We start from the raw sequence: 7,031 nt of genomic DNA, 5'->3' as shown, positions 1-7,031 counted from the left end.
GGTGTCTTCCTTTTTTTTCTCCAACCCTTCACTTTACCAAACATGACATCCTTCTCCAGTGGCTGGTCCCTCCTGACAATATGCCCAAAGTATGATGGATGAAGTTTGGCCATCCTGACATCCAAGGGGTACTCTGACTGTACTTCTTCCAACACAGATCTGTTTATTCTTTTGGCAGTGCATGGTATTTTTAATATTCTCCTCCTACACTATAGCTCAAATGCACCAATTCATCTATGATCTTCCTTATTCACTGTCCAACTTTCGCATGCATATGAGGTTATTGAAAATGCCATGGCTTGGGTCAGGCTCACCTTAGTCCTCAAACTGATATCTTTGCTTTTGAACACTTTAAAGAGGTCTTATGAAGCAGGTTTGCCTAATGCAATATGTTGTTTGATCTCTTGACTGCTGCTTCCATAAGTGTTGATGGTTGGGCCAAGCAAAATGAAGTCTTTGACAACTTCAATCTTTTCTCCATTTATATGGATGTTGTTTATTGGCCCAGTAGTGAGAATTTTTGTTTTTGTTTTTTACATTGAGATGCAACCCATACCAAAGGCTGTCGTCTTTGATCTTCATCAGTAAGCATTTTAAGTCCTCTTCACTTTGAGCAAGCAAGGTTGTATCATCTGCATACCACAGGTTGTTAATGAGTCTTCTTCCAATCCTGATGCCATATTTTCTTCTTATAATCTACTTTATCGGATTATTTGCTCAGCATACAGATTGAATAAATATGGTGAAAGAATGCAAGCATGTTGAACACCTTTCCTAATTTTAAACCATTTGGTATTCCCTTTTTCTGTCCAAACCACTGCCTCTTAGACCATATACAGGTTCCTTATGAGCACAATTAAGTGTTCCAGAATACTTATACTTCTTAATGTTGTATACAGCTTGTCATGATCCACACATCCGAAAGCCTTTGCATAGTCAAGAAAGCACAGGTAAACATCTTTCTGGTATTCTCTGCTTTCAGCCAAGATCCATCAGACATCAGCAATGATGTCCCTCATTCCATGTCCTTTTCTGAATCCAGCTTGAACCTCTGAAAGTTCCCTGTCAATATATGGTTGTAGCCATTTTTTATTACCTTTAGTAAAACTTTACTCACATGGGATATTAATGATATTGTCCAATGACTTCCGCATTCCATTGGTTCACCTCTCTTTGAAATGGGCACAAATGTGGACCACTTCCAGTCAGTTAGCACAAGAAACATGTGGAAAGCTATATCAAGTCCCATCATAATCAAGTTGCTTCAAACCAGTGATAAAATAAATAAAAACATGAAAAGTTTTAAAAAGCACCTAGAGGGAGAGGGAAACATTACATACAGAGAAAGAAAGACAAGCAGATTTATTGTCAGAAACAACACCAACCAGAAGGGCAAAATATTGCCAGCAATTATTGCGGTTGCTGTTAAGAGCCTTCAAGTTGGTTCTGACTCACAGCAACCCTGAAGAGTTTCCAAGGAGCCATAGATTTTACCATTAACAGTTCAGTGCTTGTCCTACAGCACCACACCAGGACACCAGTGATAAAAAAGGTCATTTTATAATTTTAAAAGAGGTCAAGAGGACATAATCCTAGTTAGTTTTGTTTTACACAATAATAGAGCATGGTTGTTGTTAAGTGCTGTTGAGTTGGTTCCAACACATAGCAACCCTATACAAGGTTTTCAAGGCTGTAACTCTTTATTTCCAAGCTTCATTTTTCTCCTGCGGAATGACTGGTGGGCTTGAACTACTGACCTTGTGTTGTGGTCCAGTGCTTAGCCTCTAGAGCCACTGTGCTCCCATAATAGAGCATTAGAATATAGGAACTAAACAATTGATAGAATTGCAAGGAGAAATTAACAAATCCATAATTAGACTCAGACTCTCAATAACTGATAGAACAAACTGTGATAGAACAAATAGAAAATCCACAAAGATCCTGGTGTAACGCTGTAGTATAAGCACTCGACCACAAGGTCAGTTTGAACGACTGGTTTGGCGGTACAAACTCACCAGCCGCTACTCCGAAACCCTATACAGGGTCATTATGAGTCAGAACTGATTTGACAGCACTAACAACAACATACAGGGTCACTATGAGTTAGAATAAACTTGATAGTAGTTGTTAATGGTTAACAACATAAAATAAATATTAATGGACTCAAAGGATTCAAGTCAGATAGGTTTGTATGTTCTATAACCAACAATGGAGTTAAATTAGAAATCAATAACAGAAAATCTCTGGAAATTTTCAAGATATTTGGAAACCAAATAATACTCTTCAAAATAACTCATGGGCCAAAGAAGAAATTAAACCAGCAGTTAGAAAGAATTTTGAACTGAATAAAAATGAAAATACATTATCCAAATGTGTGGGATTCTGCTAACTCAAGCTTAGGGAAATTTTATAGCAATAAATACCTATATCAGAAAATGAAGAAAGGATCAACCCCAGTTTCTACCTTAAGAAACTAGAAAAAAGAAGAGCAGATGAAATTTAAAGCAAGCAGAAGAACAAAAACTATGAAAAATCAATAAAAAGAAAGAAAAAAATGTAATAGAGAAAAGTTATGAAATCAAAAGCTGATACTTTGAGGAAATCAATAGAACTGATAATCCTCTAGCCAGATTGCTCAGGGAAAATAAGAGAAGGAACAGACGTAATATCAAGAATGAGGCAAACAGTAACTAAAGAGGGTGTCCACATTCTAGTTGAAGCCTAGCCAACTGTCAAGCCCCTGCCATCTCCTGTCAGCAGCAGCTTGTTCATCCCTGAGGATATTAGAGTTGTAAATAGGACTGCCTTCTCTTCATGAGAAGCATCAGGAAGGAATTAAAGAATTCATAAAGTGTGATGGGATGGGGTTAGAAAAAAGAAACCTACACAGGCTGAATTCCCATCCCCCCACTCCGTACATCTTCGGTCTGAACACAGTGATGAATGAGTTCATCTCTCAAACAAAATAGGAAAAGAAAAATAGTAATATGGTTTGTCTCACATTGTCCACTTTCTACAGGAGTTTTTCATTTTTTAGGTTCACAATAGAATAAAACTATTTTCTGAAATATTTTGCTTCTGTTTGGGTGTTAATCACTTTCCCCTAAACTTTCATTTGAAAATATGCAAACCTACAGGAAAGTTGAAACATAGAACAAAGAACATGTAAATATCCTTCACCAACATTTATCAATTGCTAACATTTTTGCCACATTTGCTCTCTCTCCTCTGTACTGATTTCTGATGATAGCGGTTTGAAAGTAAATTACAACCATCTTGACCCTGGTTGCTGCTGAGCTCATTCTGACTCATAGGGAAACTACAGGACAAACTCAAACTGCCCCATAGGGTTTCCAAGGTTGTAAATCTTTATGGAAACAGACTACACATCTGTCTCTCACAGAGTGGCTAGTGTGTTTGAATTGACGACTTTGGGATTGGCAGTCAAGCACTTTAACCACTTAGCCACCAGGATTCCTCCATCATGACAAATCAACCCTAAGCACTTAAGTATGACTCACCTCCAAGCAAAGGCATGCTTCTCTAAAACTCTCAAGAAATTTAATATTGCCACAATGTCGGACATAAGCACCAGAATCCATAGTCATATTTTCTCAACTGTTTCAATAATTTTCTTTTGAACTGTGTTGTTTACCAATTCTCAGACCAATCAAGGATCACATGTTGCATATGCTGAGAACTTTTTAACCCACATTAAATGTTTCTGTCTGATTTGCTACTCCCACCAATTAACAAATCTCAGATAAATAAAAACTTGAAGCTGCAATTCATCCCGAAATAATGTCATTTGCAGCAAAACCGTAAGGAACAGATGCCCTGTTCCAAAAAGGCTGAAGTAGCTATTTCATGAAATCTTCCTTTTGGCTAAACGATGCCAATCATCTGGAAATGATTCAGGAAATCAGGGAAATCACTGTCCCCCAGCCCTCAAGACCTACCTTTCCCTCACAAATGGAGGTGATGTTTGCAGGGTGACATACAAAGCTCATCTGCTCACAAACTCTCATCTTGAAGTCCTGCACGGGCAGGCTCACAATCATAGACAATCAGAACTAGGGGATCTAGTCCTTTCCCTCCCACAGAAAGAATCACCTCAACAGAATCCTGTGATCTTCCAGCTTCCTCTTCAACCCTAATCACACATTACAGCTCTAATGGGGATTCCATTAGATTCCGCTCTTAATTCTGTGAACTGTATAGTCTTGGACAGGTCACTTAAACACTCTAAAGTTCTTTAAAGAGAGCACATGGTCTCCTTCAGCTCCATCTGAGAACTGTCATGGGAAATAAGAAGAAGGATGTGGAAAAGCCAGGCCTTACACAAATAGGAGCCATTCCTGTTGTCAGGTGCAATACACTTTTGTTACCTTGCTAGTCCTTCCCTTAACCCACTGTCCTCCACCTAATAACTATTTGGAAAAAGACACCTCACCATTTTGTTCAACTAACACTCCCTTAATCTGGACTCTATACCCTGCTTAGGGTGCCAGAAGAAGTAGATGTCACCCTGAGCTTGCCTTAGATCAAATCAGGTATGCCAAGACCTATGAGCAATGATTATTTATAACCAAATGAAAAACTTGTCATTAGTTCCGATGAACTTTCACAGAGCTGGCGTTTGCCCTTCATTCCTCTCTCCCGAGTGCTTTGGGAATCTTACATCTGTCCTCTAGGATAGTCAATGTCCTTCAAGTTTTGCGCCAATTGAAAATTCTATAAGCATGGCTTGCACATCTTCACCCAAGCCACTGATAAAGTTGTTAAGCTCTAGCATACCATGACACTTCTCTTTCCAAGATGACACCAGCCCATGAAACAATATTTTGGGAGTACAGGTGTCCCTATGAAGCCACATGATGATATATCACTCAACACAGTTCCTTCCTTCCTTCATTGTTGCTGAGCACCTGCTGAACACCTGCAGTGTGCACGTCTGCAGCCATTCAAAGCCAGAAGAGAAAGTCTCCTCCCTTATAACTTCCTCTCAAGATGATCTGATTATTATGACTTTGCCATTCTTCTGATCTACCTGCTTGTTGTTGTTATTGTTGTTAAGTGCCGTTGAGTCAATTCTGACCCATAGCAACCCTGTATAGGGTTTCCAAGGAGCAGCTGGTGAAATTGAACCATCAACCTTATGGTTCAAACCGCACAGCGCCACACCAGGTGTCTGCTTAGATACCCTTCCCGTCTGAGAAGTTTCTTGCCTCCCTGCCCAATTTCTTGATACCCGATCCCTTCCCACCCCCTGCACCCACCAGGTAGACACACAACCTCCATGATAGATGGAGAGGTCCTTGATTGATTTTCCTCACTCCCAGGGGGAATACCTGTGCCAACCAGAGGCCTTTACCTGGGTATATATAACTGGGTTCAAGGAACTTTCATCTCCGTCAGACTGGACTCTTGAAAAACAGAAATGTGGACCTGGGCTCTGCATGCTCTCAACTTCACTATAAGTAGAAACTTTGGAAACAGCAATGACAGCAATTGATTCCTGGGCTGTGGTCCATTCCTGGGTCAGCTAAGTCCCTGTTCTCGGTTCTGTGAGATAGTTATGTATCTTTATAATAAACTCAATTTTGTTTAAGCTGTTTAAATTAATTCCTATTATTTGAATGGCAAGGTCTTACCTATCACAGACAAGGGACCATTCATTCTTTATTTAGATAATAAATATATTAGACATTTATTTAAATCTCTTCCCCCTTTTTGATAACTAGAATATTTATAAATTTTTTTCATTGTTATCACCACCACTAACTCTTGCTTTCTCAAAAAAATCTTATTAGTTAACACATCAAATGTCCTTTCCTGGACAAGCAGACCAATCTGAAATAGCTAGAGCAACAGAAGATACATCTTCAAAGAAAGATCATCAGGAAAAACCCAAAACAAAAATGGCAGTATGACTGGCTACTAAAAGAATAAGCAAGCTGTTCACCAGGAAGCCATCAAGGCAAGCAATCAAGTTCTTTCATGAGAAACCCCCCTCTAAGACTGAAATTCTAAGGGAACACATGAGCAGGCACAAAAGTTTGCTGACTACCATATTGGTCTACTGGTGAGTGAAAGAAGGGGAAAGGCAGCAATGAAGAAATGGGCTTAGTTCAACCACCTTCCATAGACTCCCATTGACCTGGAGACGAGAGAGAGAAAAAGAAGGTCTGGTTGGTCCAAAGTGTGGTCAGACCTGGGGACACCTGAGCCCATGGACAAGGACATAACCACAGAGGACTAGAGATGAGAGTGAAGCATCCAGCTGATATGAAGTGAGGGGAGATGCACAAGAACACCCAAACTTGCAGACAGTACCCATTTGACCTAGCCTTGATGGTTTGATAATCAGAACTCGACTAGAGGAAGATTAAATAAATAAATAAATAAATGAATGAATAAATAAATAACACACACAATAATTTTTGATAAGGAAACGAGGGTAAATTATGACAATTTGAAGAACTTAACCTATATTCATAGAAATAGTAACTCTAAATACCAACAGAGAGGGAAGGAGTCTTCACTTCAAGTATTAATGCTATCCCCTCTGTACACAGGGTAGGTAGGGACGGACAACTTAGACATTGGCTACCTAAAATGAGGGGGTGATAAAGACACGAAGTGACTGGCTTACAAGGTTCCAAGAGGGTTGAGTTTAAGAGTTGGGGGGGGGGGTGAAGAAAGTCCCCACTGACTAGTTTTCATCTTGTCTAGATGGGTATGGTTAAAAGAGATGGGGATAAGATTCTAATGATTCAATAGAGAGTAATAGTTATCATGACGAATTGCGACTGTCACAATTGTAAAGGTAGAAGTTTTGTAACAAAATTGAGGGAGTAATTAATCTTACAGTCCAGAAACAGAGGATCCTACAACCATCAAGGGCGAAGAGCACAAACGGAATGCGAGACCTGATCCAGAGAAGCAGCAACAGCAGAGATGGAGGCAGAGATGGGGACATGGAGAGGGGTAGTGGCTGAGGACTCTAGATTCATGGGGAGCGAGGGACT

This window comes from Chrysochloris asiatica, unplaced genomic scaffold, assembly GCF_000296735.1.
Source record: "Chrysochloris asiatica unplaced genomic scaffold, ChrAsi1.0 scaffold00015, whole genome shotgun sequence".
In the NCBI taxonomy this organism is placed as follows: domain Eukaryota; kingdom Metazoa; phylum Chordata; class Mammalia; order Afrosoricida; family Chrysochloridae; genus Chrysochloris; species Chrysochloris asiatica.
This window is presented reverse-complemented; position numbering follows the sequence as displayed.